The 20,146-nt window shown below is 47.8% G+C and overlaps 1 long non-coding RNA gene across 5 annotated transcripts in view; it reads left to right on the forward strand.

Annotated features, from left to right (window-relative positions):
• Positions 1–1,067: 1,067 nt before the first annotated feature.
• The window catches only part of LOC116580892, a 398,948-nt gene continuing 379,869 nt past the window's right edge, over positions 1,068–20,146 (forward strand). For 3 of the 5 annotated variants that reach the window (XR_004281825.1, XR_004281827.1, XR_004281826.1), the window contains exons 1-2: positions 1,068–1,169; positions 12,725–12,841. This is a non-coding gene — a long non-coding RNA (uncharacterized LOC116580892). Of the gene's footprint in view, positions 1,170–12,724; positions 12,842–17,419; positions 17,588–18,436; positions 18,607–19,510; positions 19,634–20,146 lie in introns of all 5 variants that reach the window. The other 2 variants (XR_004281829.1, XR_004281828.1) reach the window with 2 other exon arrangements.

Consider the following 20,146-nt stretch of genomic DNA (forward strand, 5'->3'; position numbering starts at 1 on the left):
TATCCAGGAGAATGTTTCATCTGCACTTAAGAAGTGTGTGTGTTCCATTGCTGTTGGATGGAGTATTCTGTAGATGTCTGCTAGGTCCGTCTGGTCTAAAGTGTAGTTTAAGTCCAGTATTTCATTTTGACTTTCTATCTGGATGATCAGATCTTCAAATGGAAGATTGACACCCCCTACTATTGTTGCATTGCTGTCTATTTCTGCCTTCAGATGTGTTACTATTTGCTTAATATATTTAGGTGCTGTGGTGATGAATGTATATATATTACAGTCATTATATCTTCTTGATGAATTGACCCCTTTATCATTATACAATAACCTTTTTACTTAAAAGTGTATTTTAAGTAGTCTATTTTTTTTTTAAGATTTTATTTATTTATCAGAGAGAGAGAGGGGGAGAGAGCGAGCACAGGCAGACAGAATGGCAGGCAGAGGCAGAGGGAGAAGCAGGCTCCCTGCTGAGCAAGGAGCCCGATGTGGGACTCGATCCCAGGATGCTGGGATCATGACCTGAGCCGAAGGCAGCCGCTTAACCAACTGAGCCACCCAGGCATCCCTAATTAGTCTATTTTATGCATTTAAGTGTATTCTCTCAGTGGGAATGCAAGCTGGTGCAGCCACTCTGGAAAATAGTATGGGGGTTCCTCAAAAAGTTGAAAATAGAGCTACCCTATGACCCAGCAATTGCACTACTGGGTATTTACCCCAAAGATACAATGTAGTGATCCAAAGGGGCACGAGCACCCCAATGTCCATAGCAACAATGTCCACAATAGCCAAACTAGGGAAGGAGCCTACATGTCCATCAACAGATGGATGATGGACATCCATCATCCATCATTCTTCTTTGTATTGACTACGGTTTTTTTCTTTGTGGTTGCTGTAAAGTTTATATGGTACACTTGTAACCGTCTTTATACTTATAACTGCCTCTTTTAATCTAGTAACAGCTTAAGTTTTGATCGTTTACAAAAACTGCCCTTTTATTTTTGACTGTCACAATTTACCTCTTTCTGTTTGTGTATCTGTTAACAAATTACTGCAACCATAGTTACTTTTAACAGGGTGCCAAGGCATCGAGGTCACCCAGAAAGTCAGGCTACTCACTCTTGGTGCATCATGGGGAAGCTGGTGACCATGAAGTAGAGAGCTGACCATTTTCAAAGGTAGGTCACCCTGCGATCTATTGTATTTGTTAGATGGCCAGCACTTTGTAACTGAAGGTGCCCATTACTAACCACCTAAAGTGCCTCTGTTGCTCGTGTTCAACGGACTTGCAGAACTACTGAGTTCTTGTTGGGTCCCTGGCATTAGGCCTGTTCAGCAGGCCCCAGACGGACAGAAACTGCCTCAGGGCTTGGCTATGCCCTTGCTTAGCTGGAAACCACCTAGCTTTGGTGGGGAGGGGGCTGAGGTCTGAGTTAGCTTCATAGAGCATTTCCGGTGTCCGTGTATTTCAACGTTCCTCAGAACGAGGGTGAAAAATTAGGGTCTGTGCCACTCTGGAGAAATAGAATGTCAGCCACACGTGTAGTCTGAACATTCTTTGATCACCCTATTTAGAAATGGAACAAGACCCAGAGAAATGAAAACATAGGTCTCTACAAAATCTTGCGTGTGACTGTTTGTAGTAGCGTTACTCAGAATAGCCAAAAGATGGAAAGAACTCCAATGTTTACCAGCTGATGAGTGGATAAACAAAATGTCCAGACACGGGAATATTATTTGGCAATAAAGAAAAATGAGGTACTGATACCTGCTATACCACAGATGAACCGTGAAAACATGCGGAGTGAAAGGAGCCAGACCCAGAAGACCCTATATTGTATGATTTCACTTCTATGAAATGTCCGCAACAGGCAGATGCACAGGGACAGGAGGGAGAGTGGTTGTGGACAAAGGGCTGAGGGGAAAAGAACATGGGAGTGACTGCAAACACGTACCTAGTTTCTTTCTGAAGTGATGAAAATGTTCCAGAATTGATTGTGGTGATGGTGGTACACCTTTGTGGATCCACTACAAAATGAGTGAGTTACACACTTTTTAAAAGTTTTTTAAAAAAACATTTATTTATGTGAGAGAGCAAGAGTGGGAGTAGGGGGAGGGGCAAAGGGAGAGGGAGGAGCAGACTCCCTGCTGAGCAGGGAGCCCGATGAGGGACTCAGGCCCAGGAACCCGGGATCATGACCTGAATCAGAGTCAGAAGCTTAACTGCCTGAGCCACCCTGGCACCCCTCAGTTATTTAAGTAAGCTCTATACCTGGTGTGGGGATCGAACTCATGACCCCAAAATCAAGAGTTGACTGCTCCTCTGAGTCAGCCAGGTACCCCGAGTTAACAGAAACAGTTTAAGAAGGAAAAAAAGAGTACCTGGCTGACTCAGGTGGAGGACTGTGTGACTCTTGATCAAAACCTGTGGGGTTTTGAGAAATTACTTAAATAAGAAACTTACAAAAAATAAAAAGGGAAAAAAAGAAACAGGTAAAGTTAATTTTACTAATATATTTTATTTGGAATGTCCAAAATAGTATTTAGAGATGTAATCAATGTAAACCATTATCAGTGAGGGATGTTACATTCTCTCTCTCTCTTTTTTCGTAATTAATCTTTGAACTCTGCCTTGTGGCTTATAGGTGTGGCCCAGCATTTTCAACTAGCCCAAGGGCTCAGTAGCCACATTCTGTCAGTGGCTTCCATATTGGAAGGTGCAGATCCTGCTAGTACTTAGACAGACAGCAAAAGTCTGTCTGTCTTCCTGCTGCTCCTCCCTTACAAATACAAACAGGCCGGGGTCCAAATCACTTTTTGACACTTACTGGGAGTACAACTTTGGCCTGTTATTTAATCTTTCTAAATGGGTTTTCCTTTCTGTGAAATGGGCACAGTTAAAGAGGGATTGTGGTCGTGGTTAATTGAGATCATCAGTATAAAGTTATAGAATGGTGCTTGGCTTACAGGATTCAATCAGTGTCAGTTGTTATTTTTTTTTTTTCCTGACCTCACAAGTCAGGACAGCCTGTGTACTCATGTGGGAACGACTTGGGACCAGAGAACTTGGGCTCAAACCCTGGTCCTGCCGCATACAAGCTGGCTTGTGGAGAAGCCTGTTACATGTGCTGACTGGCCACACCCACAGCTCCTTCAGAGAGTTCTTCACTCGCAGTTACCCCACTTTGCACCTTAGGATCCAGGATGCAGCTGATTGGACAGGAGTGGACACCCAGCTTAAGGGCAGACAACATCTAGGCTGATCAGAGGACTGTGAGGCAGCCCCATGTGAGAAATCCAACCCACAGGGAGACTGGGGACCAACTGAATTGTTCTGATCCTTTCTTTTGCTGATTCCTTTCTGTTCTATTTTTTTTTTTTTTAAATTTAAATCTTGTTAGTTAACATACAGAGCAATACTGGTTTCTGGAGTAGACTTCAGTGGTTCATCTCTTACATACAACAGTAAGTGCCGTCCTTAATCCCCACCACTCATTTAGCCCATCTCCCTGCCCACCTCCCTCCATCAGTCCTGAGTTTGTTTTACTGGTAAGAGTCACTCACAGTTTGTTTCCCTCTCTCCTTTTTTTCTTTTCTCCCTTCCTGTATGTTCATCTGTTTTCTGTCTTAAATTCCACACATGAATGAGATCATATGATGACTTATTTCACTTGCAGAATACACTCTAGCTCCATCCATGTATTGCACATGGCAAGATTTCATTCTTTTTGATGGCTGAATAATATTCTGTTGTATATATACATCACATCTTTTTTAAAAAAAATTACTTATTTTAGAGAGAAAGAGAGTAGGGAGAGAGGCAAAGGGAGAGGGAGAGAGAATCCTCAAGCAGATTCCTTGCTGAGTGCAGAGCCTGATGTGGGGCTCAATCCCAGGACTGTGAAATCATGACCTGAGCCATAATCAAGAGTTGCCCTCCACCTGAGCCACCAGGTGCCCTGTATCTCATCCTCTGTATTCATCAGTTGATGGGCATTTTGGCTCTGTCCATAGTTTGGCTGTTGATAACGCTGATATACACATCAGAGTGCTTGTACCCCTTTGAATCTTGCTTTTTATATCCTTTGGGTAAATACCCAGTAGGGCAATTGCTGGGTCATAGGGTAGCTCTATTTTTAACTTTCTGAGGAGCCTCCATACTCTTCTCCAGAGTAGCTACACCAGTTTGCTTGCATTCCCACCAACAGTTCTTTTTCTGAATTTGAATATGAGACCAGAGGGAAGATTAATGTCAATATGGAGGGCAGAAGCAGTGATACATGGAGAAGGAAAGCTCTAAGTTGAAGCCTTAAGTCAACACATGCTGTGCGTGAGGAGGAGCCATGAATTAGCAGGAATTCTGAGTCAGCAGAAATGGAGATGGAGAGCAAGAGTGGGGACAGCAGAGGAACAGGCCAAGACCCAGAGATGCTGAGTCACCAAGGTAGTGGAGCCCTAGGGTAGTGGCCTGGGATACTTCCCTCCCCACCCCCCACTGCCCCGATGAGGGGCATCCAAGAGTGTTGCCGCTGAGTTGGAGAGCTGCCCTCCAGTGACTAGAGCTGCTGCTGTAGCCCAAAGCTCTTTCACCCCCTAGGAGTTTGGGTGGCTGAGACTTCGGTCGTCCCAGGCTCCTAATGATAGAATGTTTCTCTTCCTTGCAACCTACAAGAACCCGAGTGACAACACCAGCCACCTCAAAGCTCCTCTGAGACTGTTTCCTTGCCTGTGGAATGGGGACAGCTGTGGCCTTTGGGTTTAGCGTCCTTCCTCGGGGCAGTGATTTTTGTGTGACACTCTGCTGTTATAGGCCTGCCAGTCATGGGACACAACTGGCCACATAATCCAGGCTGCCCTGGAGCGTCTCCACTGCAGCACATGTTTCTTATCTAGGGACACTTCCAGGGTATCTTGAGAGAGTGCTGGGATCTTCCTGTTTTCCATGGCACATTTATCTAGCTCTTATGTTCTAGGACTTTCCAAATGGCCTTTACAGATCCCCCCTTTTTTTAAAATAAAGATATTTATTTATTTATTTGACAGACAGAGATCACAAGTAGTCAGAGAGGCAGGCACAGAGAGGCACAGAGAGAGAGAGAGGGAAGCAGGCTCCCCACTGAGCAGAGAGCCCGATGTGGGGCTCGATCTCAGGACCCCGGGATCATGACCTGAGACGAAGGCAGAGGCTTAACCCACTGAGCCACCCAGGTGCCCCTCCCCTTTTCTTTTTAAAGTAATAATGCTAACTGGACGCAAACCTTGCAGGGTTGTTTTGAAGTGAAACAAGTGACTCCCAGACAGATACTGCTTCTTGCCCCTGGTCGTTCCCTCTGCTGCGCTTTCCTGTTCCACCTGACCTGCCTGCCCTCCCTACCTAACATCTCTAGGCCCAGTGTACCTGAAATAGCCCAGCCTCCAGTTTACTGTAGGCTTCACCGAGTCCTTGCCCAGAGCCTCTTCAGGCTTCATTTTTCTCTTCATAAAAGCATATGTGAGATGACTCCTTAGGATCTAAATCAAACAGGGCTCCTCTCTGCAGTACCACAACCTCCCTGTAGGTGGCAGCATGCCACCGCAAATGTCATGGAATAGGTGCTCCGGTGCTCAAGAGCGGACAGCAGAGGGCGTGTGTGATGCTGGGGGAGAGCGCTTGCTTGCCACGGGGGAGAGGAGGATGCAGGAAGTAGGAGGAAGGAAAGTGGACCCCCACTGGCCTTACAACAAAGGACACTCAAGGTTTGGAGCACAGGAGTCCACGCACCCAATCCGTCCAGCCATCTGTCCACCCAACAAATATTTTTTAAAATAAATTTTTAAAAGATTTAATTTATTTATTTGATAGAGAGAGATCACAAGCAGGCAGAGAGGCAGGCGGAACAAGGCTCCCCGCCAAGCAGAGAGCCCCATGCAGGGCTCGATCCCATGACCCTGAGACCATGACCTGAGCCGAAGGCAGAGGCTTAACCCACGGAGCCATCTAGGTGCCCCCAACAAATATTTTTGAGAACCTGTGCTAGGCTCCAGAGATGGTGCAGTGAACAAGACAGACACGCGTAGTCCTTTTCCTCCCGAAGCTGGCGCTCCTGTGCAGATACCCGCCCTAGCCCCCAGCGGCTCTTATGTAGCACACCTCTTTGCCTTCTGGGCTCGTTTTCTCATCTGCTGAATGGGAATGTACCTCACAGGTCCGCGGTGAGGCTTAGGTGCTGGCTCCCGGTCTGTGCTTCTACCCTGGCCCTCAGTGCCCCCTCTCCCTTCGTAGGAACTGAACACTGCTGAACACTGCGGTCATCCGGGTGGGGGCTCAGTGTCCTCCTTGTAGCCAGGGAAAGCACCGGCTAGTCCCCCACTTCTGCAAAGTCTAGGTAGGCCTTGAACTTGAAGGAAACCCCCAGGCCTATGAGAAACCCCAGAAACGTCAGTGGTTCGAGTCTGACAGTTTGTATCTATTTTAGGTTTCAGTGAAATATTTCTAAGGAAAGAAGCTGGAGACATTATTCTACTGATACATACCATCCATGCTGATGTACATGTATGTGTATACATACCCGCATAGATGCACACCGACATACATTATATACACGCACATTTTGGTATATGTCATACGTGCTGATATATGTACATGTGTACCTATCCATATATATACTCACACAGTGACGTCTGTCACATATGCTGAGATACATGTATATGTATGCACACACATGTACACAATTACACTGTGATATATGCGTATATACACATGGATGTTCTGATATCCATATACAGATAGACATAGGTGTACACACAGACATGCTGATATGTATAATCCACACACTATATACACATACATGCTGATAAACACACACGTGCACACATATACACACTGGTGAATCATGCAGACACGCATGCTGTTATGTATCATATATATGTAATACACACGTATCTGCACACACACATACACATGCTGGTGTATTTCGTACATACTGACAGACATGCACAGGCACAATCACACTGATGTATATCATATCCATGCACACACATACATACATATCAGAATAATCGACAGGACCTTTTACTGAGTGTCAAGGCTGCTTTTGTCCTTCTAGATGATTGTAAAGACTTTGGGCCTATCTGTCATGTCCCTGTTACTAGCATTTCTAATATCATTACCCTATTTCTATTGTTACTGTATCCTGCCCTTTTACTTTTTAATGTAAACTAGATGTCATCTGGGGGCCTTTTCCTGTCTTGGGATCTCAAAAAGGTTTCCCTGAAGGTCCCTTCTCATGCCCCCACCTCTGTCCCATTCCTGAGAAGGTCTCTGGGGCCTCTCTAGGATTTCTGCTAACTCCTGGCTTTTTGTGCCCCTGGGGCTCTGTTTGCTACTGGGCTGCCTCTGACTTGCAGCATATCAGATTCTTTAAAAAAAAATTTTTTTTAATAGCAACAACCCCCAAATATTTATTAACACAATGCACACTAGTGAATTGTGAGTCTAACGGACCCTAAGGAGGCTTGTGGGAGGTGTTCTGGGAGAGATCACATGTCAGATGCCTGATGCCCTCCTACTGCCTGTTGCTCCTAGCGTTGCCCACCGTCTCTCACCTCCCATTTGCTGATTGGCCCCAGGCACGCTGCGTCCTTCTCCATCCGTTAGGCCAGTCCTATCCCTGGAGGACTGGGGATTCTTTGAGGCTGGGGAGCCAGATAGCAGCGAGCCCCCTGGAAACTCACATGGGGTGATTCCAGGCCCATGCTCTGTAGTCAGATGTTTGACCTGAGAAAGAGGGAAGATGGGGGGAGAAAGAACATCCAGAGTTGGCTTTGTTCCCCTTGAGTTTGTGATACCAAGTCAAAGCTCCACAGGCCTAGGTGTGGCATTAGGGGAGAGGACAGGGTGTGTGGTGGGTCCAGAGTCAGGAGTCTGTGGTCATGATTAGCTGGTATCTGCAGCCTTGAGAAAAGATTCGTCTCTTAGAAAGCTAGTGCACTCTGACCCCCAGGCCCTGGCACAGGGCTTGTCTGCAAGTCTCTTCCTCTCTTGCTTGGCTAGCTCCAAGCCTCCTGCGTAAGGCTTTCTCATCCATCTGGGCTGGATTATGTGTCTTGGTTTGACTTCTTGCGAAAGAAGTTTAAGATCTCAGGCAAATGTGCTTTCTCTGCTTAGACACCTCTGAGGCAGGGCTGCTTGAAGACCAAGCATCTCAATGACAATATCACTTTGCTTTTTTTCTTCTCTGTTAATTGACTTAGATCTTGTGCCAAGGGACCCTGCCTGTGGGAGCTAGAGCCCGTTAGGAACAGGGCAGAGCGGGGCAGGTAAAGACTCTTGGCCTGGCACGTGATATGAGGAAGTCTAGGAATTAGGTGGTCTGACTTGGGGCCTGTTGAAGTGTTGAGACCCAGCTGTGAATGCAGAGCTGTCGTTTAAAAGGGCAGGCTCAGGGGCGCCTGGGTGGCTCAGTGGGTTAAGCCGCTGCCTTCGGCTCAGGTCATGATCTCAGGGTCCTGGGATCGAGCCCCGCATCGGGCTCTCTGCTCAGCAGGGAGCCTGCTTCCTCCTCTCTCTCTCTCTGCCTGCCTTTCTGCCTGCTTGTGATCTCTGTCTGTCAAATAAATAAATAAAATCTTTAAAAAAAAAAAATAAAAATAAAAGGGCAGGCTCAGAGAGGTGAAGTGACTTACGTGAGGCCACACAGCTTACTGGGTCAGAGCTGAGATGTGAACCCCGGGCATGGCTGACTTGGCACTGGGTTCTTTTCCATATAGGATTCATCCAGTCTCACCTAACTATTCTAGGAGAAGAGAAAGTGGTGAGGTGGGTTTGTGCTATAGGGGGAGGAGCTTGTTGGCTAGGACTGCAAGCTGGTGCTGGATCCCATGGGACTTTGGGGGTGAAGAAGTGGCAGGAGACACCCTGAAATTGAGATGCAGGCCCAAGACTCAAGGAGAGAGGAGCTGACAGAAAGAAGGCCCCGGTCAGGGCCGCTCATCTGTGGGCCTGTATAAGGGGGCCCAGGAGGTATGTGGGAGAAGGAAGTGGCATTCAGTCAGGACCACAGGAAGTTCCAGATTTTGTTTTGGAGTTGGAAAGTACCAGCAGTTCCTATTTTAACCGAAAACCAGAAGGAGATAAAGTTTTTTCTTTATAAAATAGAGACGAATGCAAAATTTGCACAGGAAGCGTGATCTGCACGGTGGGGCCAGTCACCAAATAAATGTGGTAATCTCCAGAAGAACATCTGAAAATTCATTTGGAGAAGATCGGAGCCCAAAGCTCTTTAAACCCAAAGTTCCTCCCAGAGGAGCCACCAGGACACAAGAGGAAGAGTTAGATGCTGGGCAAAACATAAAAAAAGAAAAGAAGTGGCATCTTGGTGGCTCAGTCAGTTATCTGTCCAACTCTTGGTTTTGGCTCAGGTCATGATCTCATGGGCCGTGAGTGCAAGCCCCATGTCAGACTGTGCACTCAGTGGGGAGTCTGTTTGAAGGTTTTCTCCCTCTGTGCCTCCACCCACTTACACTCTTTCTCTCTAAAATAAATAAATCTTAAAAAAAAACCCCAAAGTCCACTATGAAAACAAGAAAGCCCATCACAACCATCATTATCAACAGCAGCAGCAGTCACCGCTAGAGAGATATTCTAAGCATCTCATGACTTCCCATCTTCTTCAGGGTCAAAGCCATATCTTCTCACTGGCCTAAAAGGCCCCATGCCCTCTGGCTCTGCATTGCTCGCCTGAGCCTCTCACTCGCTATCATTCTCCCCTCCCTCCTTCCCTCTTACCAGCTGCAGTGGCCTCTGGTGTGGCTCTAACACATCAGGCTTCTTTCTGCCTCAGGACATTTGCCTGTGCTCTCTCTCCTCTGCCAGGAATGCTCTTCCCAGACATCCTTATAACATCCTCCCTCGCCTCCTGCTGGCTTTCTCAGAGGCCCTCTTCTCAACAAGATTGCCACCGATGACATGTCTAACTTTGCAATGCCCCTTCTCCTTCCTCCACTCCTGTGGATCCTTACCCACTTCCGTGTCTAAAGGACTTCTTGCCATCGTCATACCAGATCTTTCTGTTTCTTGTGTATCTCTCTCCACAGGAATGTAAGCTCCATGAGCCCATGGGATTCTAGAACACTGCCTGGCACAGAGTAGGCAGATACAGATATCTCAGTATCTGATAACACAGATATCTCAGTATCTGTTCTTGAATTACGGCATCATGGATGAAGATTCATGCTTCAGAGCTGTGGGCTGAAGCAACGCATCTAATATGGCTGTGTTTGGGAGTTCTATTCTGAGGGAGTCTGGCTTTGAGGGTCCCCAGGGCCTAGGGTGTGACACTCGACTCCTTGGGCAGTATCTGCGACCAATACCTGATTGGTGGGGGTGGGGGGGTGAGAGGAGGTGGGGGAGGTGGGGACTCAGTCTCAACCTAATAATCCCATCCCTGTGGAGATCTCCGCTAGCTCACCGCTAACGGGATGAGTAGGACAGCTTCTTTAGTCACTAATGAGAATATTCTAGTCCCTGTGAACAAACAGCTCACAGTTTTTCGTTGGGAAGAAAGGAAGATGTGTAGAAAGGAGGAGGCACCATCTTAGAGGGAGGAGTGTCAAGATGTTGACGTCGAGTTCCTCAGAGTAATGGATTCGCGATGCCCCAGGTCAAGGAAATTACATCCAGTCAGGAGCTGTCTACACAATTTCCCACTAATTGTCACCAGGTGCTGTGGTAGGGTAATGAGTTTTGGGGCACAGGGGACTTGGATGTGGTGAGCCAAGAGGATCGTTTTGGTTTTTGATCTGAGGTAGGCTGAACTTTAGGACCCTTCTTTTTGTTCTAGAAGGCTTCTTCTTTGGCCAGAGTTGTATTGATCCAGAGTGCTGGACCAGGGAAAATGTGCAAAGATGCGGACCTGGGGTTGGGCCACCAAGCCTGGACCCCAGGGGGCTAGAAGTTGCCTAGTTGAGGGACTTACTCTTGGACTCCTTACTCCTCACATGGAATCTGTCACCAAATCCACCAGTTTTGCCTCCACAGCATCTCTCAGCTCTGTCCACTTCTCTTCACCTCCACTGCCACCGTCCCCTCTCACCTGGTGACCATGGTGGCTGCCTCACTGGCCTCTCTCTTCTTCCCTTATTCTTTTCCGTCATCACCCAACCCTGAGAGGTTACACTGTGAAGGCGACCGTCATCTGCTCTACAAACTCTAGTGGCCCCTGATATCGTGAAGATAAAAGACCAAAATCCTCAGCATCATCCCACACTGTCTGCCCCCGCCCTCCCCCCCAACCCCCCATTTCTCAGCTTGGTCTTTCGCCACTTCCTCCTGCCCAACTCAGTGACCCAGCTTCCATGTAGTTCATGACCTCATGTTTTACTCTAGGACTTTGGCCTTGTTTCCTTTGCATGGAATGACCTTTCTTGTCCTTTGCCAGGCTGGCTCCTTGTCCTTTAGGTCTCTGCTCAGGTGTCTCATTTCCAGGAAACCCTGTCTGACGCCACTCTCCTTTTGGCCCTAAGCAGAGGTTAGTGTGGCAGACTGCATTTTCCAAAGATGGTGGCAACGCTGTCTCTTGTCCCCCATGCTCTTCTTATAAGGTGACCTTGACATTCTTCCCATGGTGGGGGCGGTGGGACACTATGTCCTCTCTCCTTGCATTTGGGCAAACTTACATTTGGGCAAACCTTGCATTGGGTAAATGCTTCTACCCAGAGAGTATAGCAAGAGTGATGCTTTGTGACCCCTGAGCCCGGAGCACAATATTGCCATGCACTTCTGTCTTTTCTTGGGGCCCAGTCCCAGGATGTGAGGAACCACATGGAAAGACTTCCTGGAGAAGTTCCTGTAGGTGTTCTGGATAATACACCAGTGGAGGTCCTAACCCACAACCTGCACTAACAGCAGATGTGCCTGACGATGCCTCCAGATGATTCCATTAGGTTGCCTAGTACCCCCAACCCTAGACTGAGGTTTTGGTATTTTTTTAAAGATTTTATTTATTTATTTGACATAAAGAGAAAGATCACAAGTAGGCAGAGAAGCAGGCGGTGGGCGGGGGGAAGCAGGCTCCCTATTGAGCAGAGAGCCTCATGCGGGGCTTGATTCCAGGACCCTGAGATCATAAACTGAGTCAAAGGCAGAGGCATAACCCACTGAACCATCCAGGAGCCCCCCCCAGACCGAGTTTTAATTGCTTGTTTAAAATATACATTCTCGGGGCATCTGGGTGGCTCAGTCAGTTAAGCTTCTGCCTTCGGCTCAGGTCATGATCCCAGGGCCCTGGGATCCAGCCCTGAGTTGGGCTCCCTGATCAGTCGGGGGTCTGCTTTTCCCTCTCCTTCTACCCCTCCCCCCACACTCATGCTCTCTCTCTCTCACAAATAAATAATAAATAAAATCATTAAGGAAATAAAATATACAGTCTCCTCCTCTAAGAAGAATACAAAACTAAAGTCCCCTCAGCCACCATCCCTACAACCCACCCCTCACTGTTATCAACGTGGTTTGTATCCTTAAGAACCTGAAAATACTCATACCTACATCTGTATGAGCCTTTACTTTTGTTTTAAAAAAGCCAACCACACACCATGCTGTAATGGGTATTTCGCAACTTGATTTTTTTTTTTTTTTTCACTCGGCACACACTCGGCAGTGTGTTTCTAAGACCAGCCCTTGCTAGTCCATATAGATCTCGTTAATTTCTTGGAGCTCCTATATAGCATTTTTAAAATTTCTTACCTTTTTCCCAAGCCATTCCTGTGTTCCTGGACACTTGGGTTGCATCTACTTCTTTGCTTCTGCAAACAGCACCTCGGTGAACCTCCTGGATGGCCTCCTCATGCCTACCTGCATGGCAGGATTCTGGAGGTCAGTATTTCTCAATGTGGCTGCAGATAGAATCCACCCAGAAACTTTATAATCACACCAGTGCCTCACCCTCAAAGATTCTTAATTAATTTCCTAAGATTTTTTTTTCTAAAGATTTATTTATGTATTTATTAGACAGAGATCACAAGTAGGCAGAGAGGCAGGCAGAGAGAGGAGGAAGCAAGCTCCCTGCTGAGCAGAGAGCCCGATGCGGGGCTCGATCCCAGGACCCTGAGATCATGACCTGTGCTGAAGGCAGAGGCTTTAACTCACTGCCCAATTTCCTAAGATTTTTAAGATTTTCTGAAACCTTGACAGATTTCACTTGACTGATAGGAGGTCAACACCAGTGGTTCTAGAAGCTTCCAAGTGGTTTAATGTGTGTCCGGGGTTGCGACCCACTGCTCAGGGGTGTACCGTGGGGGTGAAGATGGTAGAATCATTCTGTTGAGTGGGACGCGCAAGCCCATCTTTATTAGGCGCCGCCCCATGGCTTTTCCAGGAGGCCGGCGGGATTGGTGTCCTCCCTGGCAGCGTGTGAGTCAACAGTGATTGTTTCTGCACGAATGGATGAATGCAAGTCGCTGCAGCACGGGGAGCCAGAGCCCCTCACCACTGTACAAACGGCCTCCGAGGGGGCCCATCCCCTGGCGACAGCCCGTGAACTTCTGGGCTGCAACAAGCATGCAATGTCCCTAGGTGGCAGTGTGGGACAGCTGCTCTGGGACGCAAGTCTGGATTCTAGTTCAGACCCGGACTCTGCGCCCCAGCGTGTGGTTACCCATTGTGCCCCCTGCTAAGCCTCAGCTTCTCACTCTTGAAGGAAGGAAAGCTTTGACACTGCCCTGTGCAAAGTTGCTGTCACAGTCCCCCGTGGTCTGGGTGGAGAGCTGGATCCAGCCGTGTGGGCAGAGCATGGGCTCCAGAACCGCCTTCTTCATCTGCCCTGCACCTCGGCCCCTTCTCAGAGTCATGTTTTTTGTTTTTTTTAAAAAAAGATTTTTATTTACTTATTTGACAGAGAGCCAGTGAAAGAGGGAACACAAGCAGGGGATTGGGAGAGGGAGAAACAGGCTTCCTGCCGAGCAGGGAGCCCATGCGGGGTCTCGATCGGAGGACCCTGGGACCATGACCTGAGTGGAAGGCAGCCACTTGACGACTGGTCCACCCAGGCGCCCCCAGAGTCATGTTTTTAATATGGAATCCAGAGGATTACAAAGGCAGTCAGATGTATGTGTGTCAATACACACACATTTTTAAGGTTTATTGAGGTTTAACTTACAAAAATTAACTGACAAAGTTTATTGTGGCTGAATTGATACTTACACAATGTGATGATTTGATATTTGTGTACACTATGAAAGGGTTTCCACCATCCAGTTAGTTAAGACGCCCATCACCTCACATACTTACACTGCCTACCCCCCAACCCCCCGCCTAGTTTTGTGAGAACATTTAAATTCTACTCTCTAAGCAAATGTCAGCGATAAAATACCATGTGTTACCGTGTTACACATCAGATCCTCAGAACTCACTTGTCTCGTGACTGGAAGTCTGACCCCCTTTCTCCTTCCCTCCACCCTCCAGCCCTTGGCAACCACTTTCCTAGTCTCTGTTTCTATGATTTTGACTTTCTTTTAGGTTCCACATGTAAGTGGACCATCCAGTATTTGCTTTCTCCATCTTGCTTATTTCAGGCAACCAATTATGGCCAAATACACTTACCAAAATATTACAGAGCCACACTGTGCTATAGCAATCGGCGTGCTTCTTTATTAACAGACCACATAATAAGACCTGGTGGTGGGGCAGCTACGTTATTATGATGGTAATTGCAAGGCAGTGATGAGTGTAAATGATAGTCCAAGATATCCGCAACAAATGTCACGGGACATGAAACTCTATTTGGTTCCAGTTGGTGGCAGAGTTGCAGGGGCTGGGGCCAGAGTTACAGTTTGCTGCCAAACCTTCATAACGGAAGGAAATGCAACTTTTCAGTTAGAGGTTAAGAAAATTAAGCGGCAATACCTTTCTTCATCCCGGTTCACCAACCCCAGGTGAAGAGCCCCTGTTGGAGTCCAGTAGACCAGGGCACCAACCCCTGTGCTCCAGCTTCCTATGTGAAACATTCGTGTGAGTCATTCTTCCTCCCTGTGCCTCGGGTTTCTCATCTATAAAATGGGCGTGAGACCAGTGAGCTCACAGTCACAGCTGCCGGGAAGAGTACACACGATCGGCCGAATTCAGCACACACTTCTCTATTTAAGATTTTATTTTACTGTGCGAAGGACATGTCACATGACATCTACCCTCTTGACAAACAAGAAGAACAAGAAGATGACAGATTTTTTTTTTTTAAGATTTTATTTATTTGTTTGACAGAGAGATAGGAGAGCACAAGTAGGCAGAGTGGCAGGCAGAGGGGAGGGAGAGGCAGGCACGCCGCTGAGCAGGGATTCCCAACGCGGGGCTTGATCCCAAGACCCTGGGATCATGACCTGAGTGGAACGAAGGCAGACGCTTAACTTGCTGAGTCACCCAGGTGTCCCAAAGTTGACAGATCTTGGCAAGGATATGGAAAGATCAGAGCCCTTGCATACGGTCGGTGAGCGCGCACAACGGGGTAGCTGCTATAGGAGACAGTTTGGCATTCCCTGAACAATGAAAAACAACTCTCCAGTGATCTCATTTTGGGGTATTTATCCAAAAGGATCGAAATCGGGACCTGGAGGAGACACCAGCATGCCCAAGATCCCTGCAGCACCACCCATACTAGCCTAAGATACGGCAAGTGTCTGTTGGCAGATGAGCAGATTAAGAAAACCTGGGGTATATATACAACAGAATAGAAAAGCATTAGAAAAGAAGGAAATGTGGCATGCAGCGGTGACAGGGATAGGCATGCTGAACGTTCATGGAGAACCACTATGCGCATGGGCTGTCTTTTGGGGCTGGAACTCAGGATGGAATGAGAGAGGCAAAATCCCTGCCCTCACGGGATTTACATTCTAGGGGCAGAGACCGTGAACCAGGAGGCGTATAGACGTGGTTTCAAGTAATAATGAGGGCTGTGAAGCAGACGGAGCAGGAGATAGGATAACGAACTTCCGACATTAGATAGGGGCATCCGGGACTCCTAACACACACAAGTGATATTAATGCATGGGGCGGGGGAGTGTGTTTGGAGCTCCTGGCACAGTTCCTGGCACACAGTGTAGGCTCAAGGCGTGTTGGCCATAGCGATGCTGCATCTGCAGACCCCTCCCACCCCTCCCACCCCCTGAGGCTGGCAGTTCCCCAGGGGCGCCGACCCCCCAGCTCGCCGTGCCTACTGTACTTGGAGCCACCAGAGCGTGGGGGCGATGTGGGCGGGGAGACGGCCAAGTCCCTGTCAGAACAGGATCTGAGGGAAGCAGGTCTGATTAAAGGAAGATAAAGTCTTCTCTCCGCTGTGTCTTGCGGGGAGAGCTAAGCAATCAATAGGTCTCACAGGTCAGTGGAGGGTGCTTGGAATGTGGCAGCACGGGGCTTTTTAATTAAAGCTCTAAGTGCAAGAAAAGGTAACTGCCTTCTTTCGGCAGCTTGTGTTTCTGTCTGCCTGCCAGAAACTGAACAAGTCAATGCAGTTCCAGAGACCCCAAGGGTCTTGACGAGGTGGCCTCGGGTTTGGGGAGGGGGGCAGACTCTGCCAGGATGAACATCTGGATGGCCGGGGCAACAGGAGCCAATTGTGCAGGCAAAGGTGCCGACTTTGACCTTTAGACACCCACCACAGCTGGGATCAGTCAGTTGCACTTTCTGGGAAGGCAGTGGCCTTTGGGATTCATCTCCCAAATCACTGGGTCTGTCCAAAGATGTCAATGCTACTTTAAACAAGGTATTCCTTTGATTATGAAACAGAGCCTCGCCACTTAAGGTGTGGTCCACAGGCCAGCAGCGTTGGCATCAGCTCCTGGGACAAGGTCAGAAGTGGCGACTCTCAGGCCCTGCCCCAAACCTCCTATAAGAATCCGCATTTTAACGAGATCCTTAGGAAATTTGTGGGCACAGTCGAGTGTGAGGAGCACCGAGATTAGGAGACCTGAAGGCAAATCAGTCCATTGCCAAGGTGTAGACCTTATTTAAATCCTGAAAAGAAAGTTAAAAAAAAAAAGTATGACATTCATGAGACAGTTTGAACACTTATTAGATATTTGAGGACAATAAGGATGATTAATTTGGCAGCTGTGATAATGGTTGTGTGGTTGTATTAAAAAACAGCTCTTATATTTTAGAATTACACTTAGAAATACCTAAAGGTGAAATGAGGTTTTTTTTTGGGGGGGGGGTGTCTGGCATTTGTTGGAAAACGCTGGTGGAGGCAGAGCCTGGGGTGTGGATGAGGTAGGACTGGCCATGGGTTGATGGCTCAGAGCCCTGGGTCTGGCATATGAAGATGTTTGTTTACATAGCATATGTTTAAAAAAAAATTAAGAATGAAATATAACATTCTGATCTGAGGCACATAAAACACGAAGAATTATGAAGGAATAATGATGCAAGTAAACATTCATTTTTGGCTACGCCCCCCCCCAACAGGAACCCCTTCCCTAGAGTATCTCCTACCCTCCCATTCTCTTGGTCGGTGTCACCCCTGCCCCAGCCCACCCATGGAGTCACCTGGGAAGGCTTTACAAAATAACAGCGCTGAGACCCTCCAGGGAAAATGGAATCCTGGGGCACAGAGGCTGGGACAGGTGAGCCCAGGTGAGTCTAAGATGCATCCCAGTTGAGAATTAATGAGTGTGTCGACCTTTTCATGTAAATCAGGAGATTTTTGTGCTTGAGTTTTTCAATGAATTTACGTCTCTGCTGTGCCACACAGGCCATTTCACGGACTGTTTCTCACGGGGGACTCTTCAGTTTCTCATGCTGGAGAGTTTTGCAAACATAGGGGCCTTGGGCAGTGGACATTGGACCCCATGTTTGAAAACCATGACAGGAGTTACCACTTACTGAGCGCTTTCTCCATGCCTGGCACTGTGCCATATATGTTACATATTTATTACATTTACTGGGAGGTCAGCATCACTGATCCTATTTTATTGATGGCTTAGGGAGACTGTGTGGTTGGGCCAAGGTCACCTAATCGGGAAAGCGCAGAGTGTCTGACTCATTGCTTTTCACCATCCTGTCATGCTGTTCATGATGGAGCTTGAGGGAAGAGTTTAGGGTCATTCCATAACCCATGAAGATCTGGGACTGAATGACCTTTACTACTGAAGTTATGTGCCTTTGGGGCGCCTGGGTGGCTCAGTCGGTTAGGCATCTGACTCTTGATTTCGCCTCAGGTCATGATCTCAGGGTCATGGGATAAAGCCCCATGTTGGGCTTCATGCTCGGTGGGGAGTCTTCTTGGGATTCTCTCTCTCTTCCCCTCTCCCTCTGCCTCCCCCCACCCCACCCATGTTCTCTCTCTCTCTCTCAATAAATAAATCTTTAAAAAGGAAGTATATGCCATCGGTAAAAATTGCTTTGAGCTGAGTTGTGTATGTCAGATGGGGACACTGCTGCTCTGTGTTCTCCAGCCGACAACCTCTTACTAATCTGTCATAGGTGCATCAGTTGTCACAGGATGGGGAGGCAGGAAATGCCTCTGCATTTCAAGTGACCTCCTGGCTAAAACTGAGTGAGTCATGCGCTCCTCCAGCCTCACAGAGTGCTTGTCCAGGCCTCTAAGAGCAGTTGGCGGGAGCCCTGCCCTCACCGTGCAAGGCATCCGCCTGGTAAGGCCAGGCACTATTTTGTAGTTATTTTGGTGTCTAAAGAACCCAGCTCACGGGTAGTGCATGTCTGTGGCTAGAATGATAGGGTGAGGGTTCTGTGCAACCACTGAAGCTTTGGCCAGAGCATGTGATCTAATGATCTAATGGCCCATGGGCAGAGCTGCATCAGGCAGACGCAGGACAGTGGTGAGGACCTGGGGCTCTCAAATCCCAAATTCGTGGGTTTAAATCCCAGCACTGCCACTTCAGAGCTGAAGGATCTGGGGCAGGTTAGCTTACTTCTCTAGGCCGCCTTTGCCTCCTCTGAAAATTGAGGGCAACAATAATATTGCCTCTCAGGGTTCTCATCAGGATGGGATAGGTTAGTATTTAAAAATTGCTTAGACCATGCCTGGCAGTGCTGTGCGGAGCTGGAGGCAAAAGAAGTTGGTAATAGTGGCTCTGTCTTTACTGACAACTTTTATAAAAAAATATTTTTGCTTTCATTTTGATTTTTTTGGAATATTGCACCAAAATATTATTTATCTTGATGACTGGGTTTTTTGGTGCCCTCTTCAATTTTGCACCCAATGGCAAGTGCCTTATTGGCCTCACCCTCATCCTGGCTCTGGCCCTTAGGAAGCAACATGCAAGTTTTCATTGGTCTGGAGGGCCTCAGTGTCATTATATGAAAAAAAAAATTCTGTCTGTACACCACTTGTGCAGCAACTCCCATGCTGCTCTTGTCCTGGGGATGGAACTGTGGATGTTCACAACCATGGTTCGTGCCCTCTGGGAGGTGGCGACTCACTGCTAATAATCATCACTAATGGAGCACTTACTGTATGCCAAGCATGGTGCAAGTGATACTTCCAGAAATCCCTACAGTGATTTCTTAGAGGGAATCATTATATTCATTTTGCAGATGAAGGCCCTGGACTTACAGCAGATCAAGCAACTTCTCCTCGGCCACAAAGTTAAGAGGGGGAGACCCCAGTCTTTCTGGCTCCAACATCCAAGCTCTCTTTGCCCATGATCTTGGAATGAGGTGGGAACTTTGTTCATACCTTCTGCAAGAACATCTTGGATGCTGAAGGAATCAGTTGGATTTTTCTGGAAATTGCGTTGTGGGGTTTCTCTAAATATTCATTTCTCAGGAGGCTCCAAATCTTAGACCAGGAAGGGCCATGGGATGGGCCTCCCCCTTTCAGAGATGGTTCGAGCAGCCACCTGTCATCTGCCTGTTCCCTCCAGGGAGAAGCACACAGTGTTGAAAAATCTCTGAGAACAAGGGACTGGAGAAGCAGCCCAGTGTCTTCTGGCCAAGGGTGAGAGGCAGGAAGGAAGGGAGACCATGGGATGAAGGAGGAGAGGAGGGCAGAGGAGAAGGAGCCGGAAGGCCATGCTATCTGCTACCAGCAGATAGCCCCCCAGGCAGCGGGCTTCGAAGGTGACCGAAATTCAGAACAGCATTTCCCCAAGAGTTTCTGTTAGACAGCTGTCCTCCCATCCCCTGGCTTCTTCCAGCAGCCTGGAAGAGGCACTTCAGGGGCTTGGACCT

This window comes from Mustela erminea, chromosome 20 (assembly GCF_009829155.1).
Source record: "Mustela erminea isolate mMusErm1 chromosome 20, mMusErm1.Pri, whole genome shotgun sequence".
Classification (NCBI taxonomy): Eukaryota; Metazoa; Chordata; class Mammalia; order Carnivora; family Mustelidae; genus Mustela; species Mustela erminea.